The sequence below is a fragment of the Panthera uncia genome, assembly GCF_023721935.1.
Source record: "Panthera uncia isolate 11264 chromosome B3 unlocalized genomic scaffold, Puncia_PCG_1.0 HiC_scaffold_1, whole genome shotgun sequence".
Classification (NCBI taxonomy): Eukaryota; Metazoa; Chordata; class Mammalia; order Carnivora; family Felidae; genus Panthera; species Panthera uncia.
In genome coordinates this window covers 37,064,122-37,081,029 of record NW_026057582.1, presented here as the reverse complement: position 1 = coordinate 37,081,029, position 16,908 = coordinate 37,064,122, and the positions used below count along the sequence as shown (strand labels likewise).

The following is a 16,908-nucleotide window of genomic DNA, read 5'->3' as shown; positions in this document are numbered from 1 at the left end:
ATGGGTGCCATCCAGGATAGAGGGTGAGGGTCACACTGGTGCCCAGCCAGGCAGCAATCCTGAGAGAAGTTCACTGAGCTGCATTTTTGACTGGAGACTTTCTCTCGTTCATGAGTTGCTCTCTTTTTAAATGACAGATCTCTCTTCCTGCATTCCCTTTAATTAATAATCCTGTGGAATATTTTTCATTAAAAATGAATGTTACCTTTACTATGAAATGTCAAGCATGAATAAAATGAGCAACTTTTTCTTGCAGAGAATATTATAAAAAGGAATGATATTAGCTCACCTTTTCTTTGACAAATTTGACTAGTGGAATGAGCTTGTTCAAGCAATATTTCTCTTTCTTCACATTACCAGTGGCCTTTCTTTATTGTGTTCTCTCCTGAGCAGATGAATGGATACAACTAGTATTGTTTTTTAAGTCAGTCCTTCAGAGATGTCCTAATGTTAAGAGCAGGTGAAATGAAAATTTTATGAAAGGAAATGTAGTTGTCTTTCACTTCTAAAAGTTCAATGCAAATTTAGCTTCAGATTCTAAATAAAAGAATGAACCGAGCTCTTGGTTTACAAAACTACTGGGTTAATAGTAGGCACAGATTGGAAAGCTTTTTTTCCATTTTCCCCAATGCGTCCCCTGAGTGTCACCCATTAAGGCAAACACATTTATGTAAATAACTGTTTCTATAGCCACGGGGGCAAGGTGGGGAGGACTATTTCAATGGAAAGCTGAATACTCAGACAAACTCGATAGATGTCATTTAGGATAAGTTTAGAACCTATAGTTAAAGTGCAAGTTTTTAGATCAAATTAAATTGGCTAACGCTAATCTTAGCATGCACAACAAAGGGGAGCATGGACGCTGCTTATTAACCTAGGTTAGAGAAATGCAATCCATGAGCAAAAAGTGGCAAGATCTGGACTTGACATTCAACCCCTGTCTGTTTTCTTAATATGTATCGTTCACCAAATAATTTCATCAAATGTTAGAGACCACTAACAGAAGTTATGCTGAATGTGTGGAGTTTAGAAAGAGGTGGAGGGAGATATTGTTTTGTGTTAACAGAAGAAAGTAGGCCTTTCCTTTGGGAAAAATCAACATTATTCTGGGCAAGTGTAGAAATGTTTATTTCTGCAATTCTCAACCTATTTCACTGTTGCATATGGAATTCCTTGTCGTTACCTATTGGATTTTGTTTATAAGAGGAGGGTTCTATCTTCTACAGAGATGATTAGATCCAGGTACTTTGTTATCATTTCTCTTACTTTCTTAGCACCAGTGACAGACCCAATACTGAGACAAAACTGAACTTCTCTTCCCATTAGAATTTTGGGAGAGAATCTTGGGCACCAGTCTGGCATTGCCATTTATGAAACGCATCCTTATCACTGTCTTCATCACCATTACCACTGCCATCATCACTGCTAACTTCCACTAAAACCTCATGTGGGATAGTCTGTATGCATTTAGTCCAACAACTCTGTGAGGCAGGCACTAGATCCTGAACCCCATGAGGACAGGGAACATATCTGGTTTATTCACTCCTAGATATTCTGCATTTAGAAAAGTGCCTAGCACTTAAGCACTCCATGGCTCTTCATTGGCTACCATTAATCTCATTTTACAGATGCATAAACAGAGGCATAGTGAGTAAACCCGAGTGCACAAGATCATACACTTGAACCCAAAGCTGGCTTTCTAGTCCTTACAAAGAGAGATGTCAGAACATTCCCTGGGAAAGAATATAGATGCCCCTTGCCTATGGGTGTCAATAAGATCACTTTTATTTCTGAATTGGGTGAAAGCTATGGCCCACTTCTCCCACCTCCAGTTGTTTAAGAGCAAAGGAGCCATGTGTTTAGGACATGCTTTCCCCTTTTTCCTTCACCAAAACAACTAAAGATTTATTCTAAGTTGAACATCTACTTCTAGCAAAGAAGTAATTCAAGTGCCTCCTGGAGAATCCCAAACATTGCCATTTCTCTTTACTATTTCGGGACAAATTTTAACCAATTAAGATGTATTTGCTCACAGTAACCCAATGGCAAGTCTACATGTTTTATGTTTAATGCCCCAAAGAATTTTCTAATGTCTCTAAAGTGTAACTTTTGCAAATTCTTATGAAATCTACATTTAAAAGGAGCCCAGTAGTTATCAGAATTAAAAAAATATATAAAGCCGATACCTCTTTTCCTGCTACTTTCCTCTCCAGACATACTCCTCCATGGGTGTCAGGCTCTACTACTAGAAAGGGAAGCAGCACACCTTGCTTTAAATCAGTGAACTCTGCAATATTGTTACTTATTCAATCAACAAAATGTCACTGGAGTGCTAGAGTACAAAGAGCAGGTGGAAATATGGGATAGTAGCCATTTCTCTATCTTTAACAGCTTAACAGTCAATGTGTGAAGACAGGGCGTCTATTCAGTACCTGTAACCCTGCAAAGCAACATACAGTAAATATTGAAAAAATGATACAGGGAAAGTAGCGATCCCATACAGCTGGAGAGCAGGAGGTGAATGGAGAAAGTGGGGGCAAAGCTGATCCTTGAGGAAGGAGCTGAAGTCACAGGATAAGGTGATTGATTGGTTTCTTTTATAAAATAGCAATTCAAGTTTCATAATATAGTTTTTCCCAACTTGTCTTCCATTTGTCCAAATCTTGATGATTTTTCTGTGCCATATTTTCACAATGTTTGGAGACCAGGAGTCTTTTTATATCTCACCAAAGGAGTATCTTTGCCCTTGCTCTCCATTTAAAATAACCACTTTTGTTGCTCTACAAATGGTTAGAGTTTTTCTTTATTCTAGTCCAGGTCACTCACAGTAGATAGATTTTATTTTGGTGAGATATTAAATACATCTCTGATCTTCTTTAACCAAAATTAAGCAGCTACATCTTTGACACACTGCAGCACACCTGGCTATTGAATCCTGCCACTCTCTGAAATCGAAAGTAGCAGTTTTCTAAGTTGCTCACATTTTCCTGAAAAGAGTTTGGAAAAAATGAAAAAAATACTTGGATAGTTTGAAGTTCTATGGCATCAATGGCAAATTTACTTCTGGGCTATGGATATTAGACCATGAGGCACCTGTGCTTCCAGAAGGAGATTGATATGTTTGTTTTATAAAATATACTCCAAAACTCTAAATTCAAATGTCTTATATGCTGTTTGGTATATAGTAAAGCCAGCTTACCCTCGAGCATCGATACATTTTCATATAATTACATGTGTTGCAAATCTTTTCTTCTGACAGACTTGTCTTGATGGGTCTTTGAATTTTTAAAGATTTCTCTCTCTCTCTCTCTCTCTCTCTCTCTCTGTCTCTTTCTCATTGTTTGAGCTTCATTAATGTTGTCAACCTCCATAGAGTTGCTGGTTCACAATTAAAAACACCCTTCTAAAAGGAATGTACCAAGTAGAATGGCCTAGGAGCCCCACAAGACAGATTTTTCGGACTGGCAAAGCTACCAAATCCAAATCTGCTTTCCTAGTTTTCTCACCAGGGCGAACATCCATGTTAAGACCTTCTTTGCGGACTTCTTGGGAGAAGTCAGCTGCCTTAGAGTAAAGGGAATGAGGCCCTGCCAGCCATTGTTCTTTGCTCCACACCACCACTCCCACTCCCAAACAGTCTGTGGAGAAAGTCTTCCCAGTGGATTTCTCTAACAAGCCACTTGGTGACCGTCAGGTGTGAAAATGTTACTATTCATAAGCCGGCAGTCAGCCTCACTTTATGGAATCATAAATCCAGAAGGCTGGATCTGATCTCTCGTGCTTGCTTTTTCCTGGTGCAACAGACCCTTCCCCACGCAACAGTGCACTCTATAATGGCTAAGTAGGCCATCTGACATCCAGTCTCTGAATTTCCGAACATTAGGAAACACTAATTTTCTCACTCAGGAGGAGGTATGTATCTTCCTGCCACAGGAAACTAACTTTCAAAGGACCTGTGTTACATATTACCCATTTCACATGCTGGGATTATGATGCCATTCACAGCCACCTTTAAAGTAGTTGCTAAAATACCTGTAAGAGAGGGAAGCAAATCCCTGGCCAGGGTCCAGTGCCCAGCATCACCTCTGTGCCCTGCTGTTAGGGGAACCTGGCTGCTTCCTGCACGCAAAATGAGCAGTTCCCATGTTTAGCCTGCAATTTGCATTCCAGATTGTGAGTTTCCTGAGGGATGGAGCCTCTGCTGAACCGCTGCAGATTGACAACGCTCTCTAAAGGATGAAACTGTGGACACAGCGCAAACCCCAGTGACATCAAATGTCAACTTCTGAAAGTGTTGGGTTAAATCAAGTATAACCTGATTCAGAAAGAAGAGGCAGAAAATGAATGACTTTCTCTGGGAGAAATTACTGTAGCCTCGCTGGGTCATCTGAGTGTCTCTGATTATTTAGTAGAATGACTTGATTTGACTCCTTTGGGGAAAGATCACTTGATTAGAATGTCAAAATCTATTAAATGCACCTTTCAAATGGGGGAAAAAATGGACATTCCAGGAAGACAGATACTATTTTGGTCATAATCGTTAACTATTAAGAATTCAATCTGACCACAGAGCAGATCTCTATTTTTTTGTTTGCCAAATGTATATAATGCTCTAAAATGCTTCCTATTCTACATACATTGATATGTTTTAAATATAATATTTATTTCACTTTTTTGGCACTGTAAACATCTTGAAAATGCCCCTTTGAATAACCAAAAGCCTTTCAAAATCTGTTGTAAAGTGTTACAAACTACTTAGAATCAACACAGAAACCTTTTGAATACACGTCTATTGATCTCGATATTTTCTGAGGTTCCTCAGAGAATAGAAGAAGCTGAGTCAGTGGATTAAGCTCAAAAACTGATGGGAAGAAATTCCTACAAGGACAAACTATATCATCAAATTTAGATGTTAACTTGGAGGTTAGATGGGAGGAACCCCCCCCCCCAAAGAGCTCTACCTAAAAATATACTAAAGTACTGATCCACGAATAGATCCAAAGTTAACAATATATATATATATATATATACACACACGTAAATATATATATATACATATATATATATATATATACACACACACATGTAATATATATATATATATATACACACACACACGTAAAAAAATACCTGTTATTATATAGTATATATTTTATATTATATACATATTATAGGTACAATCATAGGTGATCCATTGACTTCTTTTTCCATAACAGAGAAGGAAAAAGATACATAAGAAACAAATATAGGAAAAATTGTGTATATTCAAAATTCAAATCAATACCTAAAGAAATTAGGGAAGCAAATATTATGTACATTTCTGTTTTAATATATTTTTTAAATTTGTTTTAATGTTTATTTTTGAGAGAGAGAGAGAGAGAGGCAGAGACAGAATGTGAGCAGGGGAGGGGCAGGGAGGGAGACACAGAATCTGAAACAAGCTCTGGGCTCTGAGCTGTCAGCACAGAGCTTGACATGAGACTCGAACCCAAGAGCTGTGAGACCATTACTTGAGCTGAAGTGGGACACTTAACCAACTGAGCCACCCAGGCGCCCCTCGGTCTTAATAGAAACCCTTGCTTTTTTTCATTCAAAAGGAGGGGTTTCCTACAAATGAAGATGGCGTGATATAGCACTGTACTTCCAGAGGCCCCTTCATCAAATATTAATTGTTGAGAATTAAGAAGTGGTTGTTGACACATGGAAATGAATAGTCTGGTATCCAGCTATGACACCCCTAAAAAGGCACTATTGTAAGGCAGGATTCAGCCCTAAAATAAAATCAAATGTTTCAAGTGGACTGTTGGCTACTTTGAGGATTCCCAAGAAAAATAATTTATAAAATTATAATTTTATCATTTCTTAGGTTAAATACTCTTCTGACTATACTAAATGCTTATTCCCTCATTTATTACTAGAAGACATATTTTCTTGCAATAAAAATAAACTCTAGTTTTGAAAAGGGGAGCTATCAAACAGACAGTATGATCTCCCTTCAAGTATGTTGGTAACTTACTGAATTCAGCCCCACTCTGAAACTTGAGAAACGCTGTCCTTAAATAGCTGCTTTGGAGGTATTACTGAAGAGTGAGGGATCTGTGAACCTATGTCCTGAGAGCTAAATGTGGAAAAGTTTTTATTCTGTCTGGAAGCAGATCAAGACAGCCCTAAATAGAAGCAGCTTAAGGAATCAAAAGACTGCATAATTAAGTCTCTGCTTCCTCTAAATGCACATGATAAACTTCTGGAATTGCTGAAAGTCTGCCTCTTTCAACCACCATCAGCGGGGTGAGCGCCAGCCTGAAGCTGAGACACTGGAGGCTGGAACTTCAGAACAGCGATTGGCTGTGTGGCCTCGAGCAAGTCGCCTCACCTCTCTTGGCTCACTTCCCTCCAGTGTTGATTTGAAGCCCAAATGAGACAAGGCCCGCGGTGTGTGAACTGCAAGGTACAGAGCTACATGAGCTTGGAGGTGAAACTTCTACAAGCCGCAGGGTACAGGCTATGGCCAGTGTTTCTAGTAGTTCACACGCCTTTGTGATCCTGATGATCAGCTAAGATAGTAGCTCTCTGCTCACACTCAAGGGTGTATGCAGATTCTACAAGGGAAACGATGAGAAAAAAAGTTTGTTCTTTAAAGTCCTTTCGAATGAGATGAAAGCACTGTTCTGACAAGCACAGCCCCTGGCATCAGGTGATCTAAATTCACGCAATAGTGATGTCAACGTTGCTGTCTTCTGAAAGTGCTAGAGAGACGGGCATTGTGTGGACTCCGCAGGCAGAAATGGTTAGAAACTGCAGCTGGAAGTTAGCTCTAATTGTGATTTAACACTAATTCGTAATGGTCCTTTTCATAATCCTATTTCATAAGGCTCTCTGCCAAAATCGTCAAGGGCATCATTTGTTTTTCTGGATGACAGTGATTATTGTAGTCAGTGATGATAAAAACTATGCTGGCCAGTATGTCAGATTCACTTTGCATTCATTCACTGATTCATTCATTCAGTTACACAGCAGGCACTATTCTGGTCATTGGCAATGGCAAAGAGATTACAGAAAAATACCTACTTTAAGGAGCTCGTTGTTTAATTGAAAAAACAAACATGCAAATAGGAAACCCAAGTACCACAATCAGTGCTATGAGAGAAGCACAGATTCTCTGGAATACTTCAGAGTTTTATGGAGACCATATTAGCTTTTGTTCCAAGTGTGGACAGTGTTTTAGTGATGTCTTTTTAATTGGATACGAGCTTGCAGGGATATGGAATGAATATACTCCTGTATTTTGTTCAGCTGATGTACCAGGGTGGGAGAAAGGGGGGGAAATAGTGGAGTTGGAACTCCCCTTATCAGAATCCTAGACTACTTCTTCAAAGATGCCAGTACTGACCCCTGAAATACATGTAGTCTGCAACACATGTACACCAAGCAAGTACTCAAAGCCTGTTCAGTATCCAGTTCCAGTCTGTCTTCCATCTATAAAAGGTAATTGTTATAGAGATGCTTCACTGCTCAAAGAAAAAAAATACATTCCGTGTCACTGGATTCACCAGGATAAGAATGCTTTTTGGAAAGAAAAACAGTTACTGAGTTCTGAGCCTGTGCTAATGCATGAGTGACCCTAACCCACGATTTCTTTCCACTGTGATATTAAAATACAGGATTGGTGCTTTAGCCACCCATAAATGGCCAGCTGGCTTCTGTTACTCTCTACTTAAGAATACTGCCATTTGAGGAAAAGGATCCTGGTTTTATGGGAGGAAAGGGATAACTACTTTTATGTTCTGTTTTTCCAATTTACAATTTGCATTCATCATTCTTGGGGGGAAATTTTTCTAAGTTTAAATGGGATCCTTTCTTAAATCACTGTAGGAGGGCAAGAACGTTTTGCTAGTAATGATAATTATGCATTGCCGAGAAGTTACAGCAGCCAGTACTGAATGTTGATGCTGATGCATATCCCCAGTAATCCAGACCTATTTCAGTTGTAAGTTTTGATTTTAGAAAACTTCTCAAAGTTACTCCTTCACATTTAATTTAAAAAAAAAAAAAGGGGGTTGTTGTGTCCTCCTCCCAAATCATATGTCTAAGCTCTAACCGCCAGTGTGGCTGTCTCTGAAGATGGGGCCTCTAAAGAAACAATCATAGTTAAATGAAGTCATAAGGTTGGGGCTCTGATCCAACAGGATTAAGAAGAGACACCAGAGACTTCCTTCACAGAGGAAAGACCATATGAGCACACAGCCAGAAGGCAGCCATCTACAACCCAAGGACAGAACTTTCAGCAGACACCAACCTCGCTGGCACTTTGGTCTTGAACTTCTAGCCTGAAGGCTGTCAGACAATACCTTTCAGTTTAACCATCCAGTCTGTGTTATTTTGTTATGGCATTCTGAACAGATTAATACAAGGGATAAATTAATACTGTTAATAGGTCTTGGATTAGCTTGTGTCTGAACTAAGGGGTATACAGATGTTCAGTAAAAAGGAGCATAAACTAGGAGCAAGGTGGGCCTCCAAGGCAACCATAGAGGTGTTTCTTTGAGACCACAACTAAAGGCAAGTGTCAGTTTGGCATCACTTTTTTTTTTAAGTTTTTTAAAGTTTATTTATCTATTTTTGAGAGAGAGACAGAGCAAGCAAGGGAGGGACAGAGTGGCTTAACCAACTGAGCCACCCAGGCACCCCAATTTGGCATCACTTTTGATCAAGGTCCAAGGAGATCCACTCCATCATAATAGTAGATATACTGGAAACATTTCTCTAGAATCGTTTGGCTTAGAAATTTTCATGACACCAGCAATAAAGTCAGCAGAGCCATGGAATGAAAAGACACATTAGTTCTCTGTCCATGACCACTCAATCTGGAACCACAAGAGGGGTTTCTACTCATTAACATAATAGATATGGTATTTAAAAACATTATTTTATTAAGTTTATTTATTTATTTTGAGAGAGAGCACATGGGAGGAGCAGAGAGAGAGAAAGAACCTCAAGCAGACTCCACACTGTTACAGTGTGGAGCCCGATGTGGGGCTCAAGCTCACGAATCGTGAGATCATGACCTGAGCCAAAATCGAGAGTTGGTTGCTTAACCACTGAACCACCCAGATGTCCCATAGACATGGCCTTTAAAAGGGAAGCCCAGTTTACTGCAAAATTTTAGGGCTATATTCACATTGTTCGGTCTTAACTATTTTTCTTTCTTTTCAAATTTCAGTTAGCCATCTCTTCCCAGTTGGTTTTTTTGGAACTGACCACATGGTTTTCTTAGTTCTCATTCCTAACAGAGAATCGTTCTCGGTATCAGCTCATTCCCTGTCTGTTTCCTGCTGTCAGTCAGGTCTCAGATTTTCCCAATTCTGTATGAAAATACTTGTTTTCCTTTTATTTATTTCTTCCAATCTTTCTTCCTTCCTCCCCCGCTTCCCCCTTTTTAATCAACAAACATTTTTAGTACTAATAAATGTCACTTCTGGCAGGAAACTTGTCAGTATTTTTTTTCATAACTTCTAATGTGAAAGTACTCAATTCTTAAGAAAGTAACTTAAAATACAAAGGTGTAAAAAATAGGAGTTTTGTTTAATGTGGGAAATTTCCTTTTTTACACATGTTTATACTAACGGGGTGGCAGCCAGTATAGTTCTTAAAAGTATTGACAAGATAGCAGAGAGTATATTAGAAACATAGTATTATCAGCAAAGCAGTATTTTACCGTGTTCAGTAACACTTCTTGAACCACACTGATATGTCGGAAGTTCCATGCTTTTACTAAAAATGAGACCCTTCACAACACAAGCGGCACACCCGCTGTGGCCACACCACACACATTGGGTCGCACTGAGACTGGGAATCCTGTTCACAACTCTGAACCTGCCGATAGCCTGGTTTTTCTGCTCTGCTGTTAGTTTTATCCCTAATCATGATGTAAAAAACACTAAAATCAGTCTATGAATCACAGGCAAACTCATGCCGTCTACCTTCCTTTTTCCCTGTTAAAAATGAACACAGCCAAGTATTGCATCTTACAGTCTTCGACACAAGGCTTTTAAACTAGGCTAGCTAGTAAAAATACCACCAGCATGGAATTCAAAGGACTTGGATTCCCATCCCAGCCCTGATGCTTATTTGCTAAGCAAACCTGAGCAAGTCACTTAATTCACTGGGTCTCAGTTTTCTCATCTATAAAGAAAATAAATTGGACTAGGGGGTCTGCAAGATCATTCTTTCCTCTTGAATATTATTCTGTTTAAAATGAAATCCTGGGGTGCCTGGGTGGCTCAGTCAGTAAGCATCCAACTCTTGATTTTGGCTCAGATCATGATCTCACAGTGGTGAGACTGAGCCCCCAAGTCGGGCTCTGTGCTGAGCTATGGAGCCTACTTGAGATTCTCTTCTGCCCCTCCCCTGCTCATGCTCTCTAAATAAATATACAAATAAATAGAAATGAACAGTCACAATTAAAATAAAATATAAAATAATGAAATAAAATAAAATAAAATAAAATAAAATAAAATAAAATAAAATAAAATCCTAATGCCAGTCATGTCATCATCACCTCCTGGAATCCCTCCCTGTGTCTTCCTCTGGGATGAGTTGGATTCATCTCCTCTATGACCCCCACCTACACTCTCTACCCTGAATGTAATCCTCTCATAGCATTTATCGGGCTCTGTTAGGATTTATTTGACTCTTGCTAGACGGCAGGCCCCTAGAGAGCAGGCACTGGGCCTTTTACCTCCATGACCACCTAGGTATGTAGTAGGGCTGTGATGGATGCATACTGATATACACTGAGCCAGCCAATACTCTCTGTGCCACACTTTGTCAAAGGGTCTTGTCAGAAAAGGTACCAAAAATAGCAAATAAAACTCCTCACTCATCCAAATAGTCAGTCTGGAGGAAAATATGTTCATGCTAGCTTGAAACTGAAGGAAATATTTAGAAACAACTCAAAATCCCAACCACACTTAATGTGGCCATAAGTAAATGTTTAGCAGAGACCACACTGTTTGAATAAACAGAGTAGTTACAGTGAGCCACTCTCACCCATTAACCTGACAGGAACCCTCCTGAAACCGAGTTCCCAGATGCCAGCCAAGAGCCTGCTCTAGAAGCAGGTCTTTTAAAGCACAGCAGTCACACCTGCTCGTTAACTCTTTTTACACAGACAGTAAACTTCATTGCATCACAATTAGGCAGAATGAGCAGAAGTGCACGAATTGCTTCAACAGTGTGATTAAAATCCTTTACAGTTTAGAGATCACCTGTGCTGGCTGTGCCGCTTGCCTTTTCAGACCTGGACCTGAGGGTTGGTCCTCAAGTTAATAAGCACCATTTTGTCTGGGGCACCTGGGTGGCTCAGTCAGTTGAGCATCCGACTTTAGCTCAGGTCATCAGTTCGCGAGTTCGAGCCCTACATCAGACTCGCTGCTGTCAGCACGGAGCCCACTTTGGATCCTCTGTCCCCCTCTTCCTGCCCCTGTCTCACTTGTGCGCTCTCTCTCTCTCTCTCTCTCAAAAATAAATAAACATTAAAAAAGAAATTAATAAACACCATTCTGCCATTCCAGGAAATTGTAGCTTCACTTAATTAAGTACATAAATACATAACCCAAGTCAGCGAGTGAGCCAACCTTCCGCTGTTGCTCTCCATGCCTTTTCTGAATGTGTTTAAACTTACTGAAAACTATGGAATTGTGTTCCTATTATTGAGAAAAATACACCAACCCGTCCTTTTGTTCAACTTAGTTCAGCTTCTGACTGTCTTGTGGGGGTTCTTGATCTCCAGCAGTCTAGGGAAGCCTGTGTTGCTTTAAATGCACAAAATAAAATATATAGTATTGCAAATGGAAAAAAAAACCATTATGTTGAAGTCCAGTTATCAAAATATTTAAAAAGAATTCACAAAAAATAGTCATCTGTGCTTTTTTAATGCAATAACCTCATCTTAGTAGCAGGTCTATAATAATTTCCATAATTATTAAACAGTGATGAGCCTAAACACTTCAGCAAGTACAATATAATAAGAAAATATCTATGAGTTCTTCCGGTAAAGAAATAATACTATTTAATAATACTAATATATACTAATAACTGTAAATAATACTATTTAATAATACTAATATATACTAATAATTATAAATAATACTATTGAATAATACTAATAATAATGTAATATGTTAGCAACCTTCATGATTGAAGGAAAAGCTAAATTTCACTTAGAAAATAAAGAAAATTAAGATGTAATAATTTTTCTTATCCAAATTTACAGGCTTTAGGTAAAAATTTCAGGCTTCTACTATCATGAGATCAAGAGTTCATAAACTCATTCCATTTAGTTCACAAACATTTGGACCAAGAGCAAGCACACTTGGATTCATCAGTCTGGCATTCATCAAACTTGCATTGTTTGACCATGTTATCTTTAAAAAAGCCAAAGCAAATTAGTTACAAAACTAGTGTGGTTTTGTGTAAAAATTTGCACCTCTGGATTCTCTGGGAGAAAAAAAATATGCAGACCAAGCAACACTGGGCTGGCATTCCAAGGCAGTGTGCAACTAGACCAAGGAGCCCCTGCCCCTCTTATGTATGGTGTGAACACTGGTCTTCAACAGCCACGGGAGCCTTGCCTCACTCATGCATTTTATTGACCTATTTCTGCAGCCACCTCTCGTGTATGGTATTTTCCATTGCATGATAACCTCTGAGCGGCAAGTAATAGAGATGTTTTCTAATATAAGGGGGAGAGAATTGTATTTGCATCCTCATTGTCCTTCCCAGCAATTGACACACTAAGGCCCATGGAAGCTACCTGTTTGTGTAGATAAAATTTTGCTAAAGCACAACTATGCTCACTTATTTACATATTATCTTTGGCTGCTGCTGTGAACTGAACTGTATCTCCCCAAACTTCGGATCTTGAAGTCCTAATCCCCTAATATGATATTTGACAAAGAGGTTTTGGGGAGCTAATTCGGTTTAGATGAGGTCATGAAGGTGAGGTCCTTGTGATAAGAATTCTGCCCTAAAAAGAGGCACCAGAGAGAGAACTTTCTCTCTCTCTCTTTTTCTCTTTCTCCCTTCCTCTCTTTCTGTCTCCCTTACTCACAGCCATGTGGGGACATAGAGAAAAGGCAGAGGTCTACAAGCCGGGAAGAAAAGAGCCCTTACTGGGGTACCCAGCTGGGTCCTGCACCTTGATCTTGAACTTCTTGGCCTCCAGAGCTGTGTGAAGTAAATTCCTGTTGTTTAAGTGTACAGTATTTTGTTATGGCTCCCTGAGCTAAGACAGCTGCTTTCACACTACAGTGGCAAGCCTGAGTCATTGACACAGAGATCCTGTGGCCTTCAAATCCTAAAATATCTACTGACTGATCCTTATCAGAGAAAGTCTGCCAACCCCTGCTCTAGTTGATGGATGGAATTACCAGTTCTAGTTCTAGAATTTGTATAGAGAGGAACTTAAGGATGGTTAGCGGGATCTATGTTGGCATAACAAATATCTTATCTTCCCGTAATGGAGATGGGGCAAGCAGCTAAAGCACTGACACACCCCCCATTATTGTGACCACCAGGAACCACACACTTTACAGACCTCTCCACTGAGCCACCTCATGTGCTCATGAAACCAGAGCTGTAATCCGTGATGGCTGAAAATCTGGGTTCCAAATCCACTCCCCCCAACTCACTAGGGACATGCCCTTAAATGATGGTTATGATAGCTATGGATATCAATAGCATACTACGGACGTAGTTTTGATTATGCAATTCACAACAAATGTGCAATTCACAAAAAATATTCAATGCAAGAATGATTGCAATAATAGCAATAAGAACAAAATATCCTTTTATTAGGTTCACCTGAGTGGCTCAGTCGGTTAAGCTTTGACTCTTGATCTCAGCTCAGGTCTTGATCTCAGGGTTGTGAGTTCAAACCCTACGTTGGGCTCCAAGCTGGGTGTGGAGCCTACTTAAAAATATATATCCTTTTATTAATAGCTCTGTGGGGCATGAAGTGAAAGTGACTGAGGGAATGAGAAACTTAGGTGTCTGTGGAATATTGTTGTGGAAAAAAATATATCAAGTATGTGACAAGCCAAAGCAACATGGTATCACCTAAAGAGTTAGGTTTTAGAATCAGACAGGGATGGATTCGAAGGCAGACCCTGACCCATAATTGATTTGGTAACTAGCTGTCCCCTTCCCAGAACCTCAGCTTTTTCTTCAATGAAGTGGAAATCATAGTGCCTCATCTGTGGGTTATTAAAATTTCATAAGATCAATTATTAAATAAAAAATGTGTTGAAGTGCACAGTTTTAAAATAGGCTCTGAAAATGATATTCTCATGAGTCACTAGAGGATATTTTCTGTTATTTTTATGAGAATACTTTAAAAAAATTTTTTTTTAATTTTTTTAACGTTTATTTATTTTTGAGATGGAGGGAGACAGAGCATGAACAGGGGAGGGGCAGAGAGAGAGGGAGACACAGAATCTGAAACAGGCTCCAGGCTCTGAGCTGTCAGCACAGAGCCCGACGCAGGGCTCGAACTCACGGAGTGTGAGATCATGACCTGAGCTGAAGTCAGATGCTTAATTGACCAAGCCACCCAGGCGCCCCTTAAAATTTTTTTAATGGTTATTTATTTCAGAGAGAGAGCACAAGGCAAGGAGGGGCAGAGACAGAGGGAACGAGAGAATCCCAAACAGCCTCCACCCTGTAAGCATAGAGCCCATCGCGGGACTGGACCCCAAGAACCAAATCGTGAGATCATGACCTGAGCTAAAATCAAGAGTCGAATACTTGACCGACTGAGCCACCCAGCCAGAGAATTTTTTTTTTCTGAGAACAAAGTGACACTGACCGACAGCACACCTGTCCCCACATTTTGCCAAGTTATTGAGACCATCCATCAATTGAAGAAGGGCTGGAATTTATTAAAAAAAAATTTTAAAAAACGGACACAGGTTGTAACAGGGAACAGAGTATATATAGGGAAGAAGCCATTTGATGTAACTTGGGCACCAGTACCTGTAGATGTGGGTGCACCACCCCCGGGTTCCATTAAAAAACACACAGTTTCCTGTCTCTAGCTCTCTTCCTAGCAGAGGTAATCATGCAGGTGTGTGCACTCAGCATTCACAACAGTGTGTGGGTGGGTGGGTGTGGTGTACATATGCTCAGATGTGTGAAAGAGAAAAAAAAAAAAGAGGCAATAGAGCTCTGTGATGGACTCATTCTGAAGAACCAGAATTTATTTTCGACTGGTAATTATCCCTCTTTGAGACCTTGCACTGCAAATATATCAGTTGGTTATTTGATATTAATCCCTCTGGGCCTGAGTTTCCCCATGTGTTTTGAAGGGAAAATAACTGTCCTTTTTTTCCCACAGGAATATTACAAACATCAGATGAGGTACTGTGTAAACAACATGCTTTGAGGAGGACAGTGATAAATAGGATCTGTCCTGAGGACCGTAACGATGATGGATAGGGGTTTCGGTGATCTCGCGGTGTGTGGGAAGACTCCAAAACTGGCAAAATTTATACTGGAGAAGACTTAATAAGATGTAAGAGTTTCAAATATCTAACGGGCTGCCTTGCAGAAGAGGAATTTGGCACTGGGGAAGGTAGAGCATGGACTAAAGGAGACTTATTTCTGCTTAAAAGGGACTCTACACTCACTGATGAATAAACAAGAAAATTCCACGTTTAGTTCATATTCGGTACCCCTCTTCCCCATTCATCACTATCTTCACTTTCAATTACATGTACAAATCTGTGTTTCACATATTTGTGTTTCATATACCAGTCACACTTGGCTGTAAGCTCCTTAAGCATTGCGGCTCTAGTCCTCGTGCTCGCAACAACTCCTTACGTTTTGTCATGCAGGTTGTGAGTGCTCAATAAACATTTGTTAACAAAAATATAACCTGAAAATGTTACTCAAATGTAGATCCAATGTTGTGACACAGCTGGGAGGAATATGACTCCTGCGGTCCTATCCTCTCTTAGAACCCCAAGTAGGGAGCTATATTGATTTGCTTATGTTCATTTCTCTGCTGCTGCAGTAGAGATGCTGATTTGTCTCATGGCTTGATTTTTCTCCTCCATGTTAACTAAAGGGAAAGTTCTATTTAAGGGGGCAATGGGAATGAAGCTTGCTATTTCAAAATACTTCACCATAGACAGGCAATTATTTTAGATGAAATTCCTTAAGTGCAGTTGTCCAAATGTGTATTTCATTCTTGGCAATAAAAGGGCCCTAGCCAATGTCCAATGACCCATAAATCATAGCTAGGGGATGTCTTTATGCAAATTAAATTTGTGTCATAGTCATCAATAAAAAAAGAAAACGTCCACGAAGATTGTATTTGCAACAGCAGTGCAAAGTTAAGGATTGCTATACCAATTTGTAGGACATGTCAGTGTGGCTAATTATTTTTTAAGATAGTATGCTTTGAAAGAATTCACAGGTAATAGGCTTTATGAATTGATCATTAAATGAGAAAGGATATTTAAATAGAGTCAGGAATATAAAATAAACATTCAGTCTGATTAACCTTACCAACTTAAAAAATCCACATAATAAAGTAAGGGACGCTGATGTTATTTTTACGGCAGTTATCATAAACCCCAAGAACTAATTATATTATAGTACAGTATGCTCGTTTCTCAACTCTGCCTTTCATTTTACTTTTAAACTATAAAGATTCAAGTCTTTAACCACATACTCAGGGCTTCTTCCCCCCTCTTAAAAAGGAAACAAAAGGGGCGCCTGGGTGGCGCAGTCGGTTAAGCGTCCGACTTCAGCCAGGTCACGATCTCGCGGTCCGTGAGTTCGAGCCCCGCGTCAGGCTCTGGGCTGATGGCTCGGAGCCTGGAGCCTGTTTCCGATTCTGTGTCT

The 16,908-nt window shown here is 39.7% G+C and overlaps 1 protein-coding gene across 1 annotated transcript in view; it reads right to left on the bottom strand.

The window, feature by feature from the left end:
* The window catches only part of LOC125909445 (potassium voltage-gated channel subfamily H member 5), a 191,778-nt gene that overhangs the window by 37,483 nt on the left and 137,387 nt on the right, over positions 1-16,908 (bottom strand). The window lies entirely within an intron of this gene.